This window comes from Cariama cristata, unplaced genomic scaffold (assembly GCF_000690535.1).
Source record: "Cariama cristata isolate BGI_N322 unplaced genomic scaffold, ASM69053v1 scaffold14697, whole genome shotgun sequence".
NCBI lineage: Eukaryota > Metazoa > Chordata > Aves > Cariamiformes > Cariamidae > Cariama > Cariama cristata.
Window position 1 is genome coordinate 14,348 of NW_009625052.1, and position 648 is coordinate 14,995.

The following is a 648-nucleotide window of genomic DNA, read 5'->3' on the forward strand; positions in this document are numbered from 1 at the left end:
TCCCGTCCCCAGCATCGGCAGAGCCCCTGCTTCTGGCGGCCGTAACGCCTTGCACGCCCCAGCTTGGAAACTTGGCTTTGCACCATGAATTATTGGGTCTTTGGAAATGTGTGTGACTGGTGTCCCCAGCGCGGGAGAGGGGCCAGGGGAATTGCTTGTCCTGCCCCAAAGCTTAAAGAAAATTGAAAGACTGAGATTATCAAGCAGGGGAAATTCCTGCTCCAATCCATTCTGCTGATTTCTCTGGCAGAGATTGAGTGTGGTGAAGGCCGGGAGAGAGGAGGAGGCCAGTGGCATTAGAGTGGCTGCCTAGGAAAAAAATGAAAATCAATATGTAATTGTTGCCCCATCGATCTGTGGCTCCACCGCTGCGGCTCTCCGCTGCGCTTTGATCAGCTTTCATGGTCGCAGATGAGAGAGTCCCAGAAGCTGGGGGTATTAAATGATGCCAAACACTTTTCAGGTGAAAACTATAGAATTTTTCCTTAAATAAACCCAAAATAGAGTAGCAGCTGTGGGGGTGGGGGACCGGAGCAGCCATGGGGCTGGGCACACTCTTCGCAGGAGGGATGTTATTGCTTCTCTGCTAGGACTTCCCCGAGAAGCTGGAGTGATGTTCCCTGACCACGGCGGCTGCTTGGTCCCCTC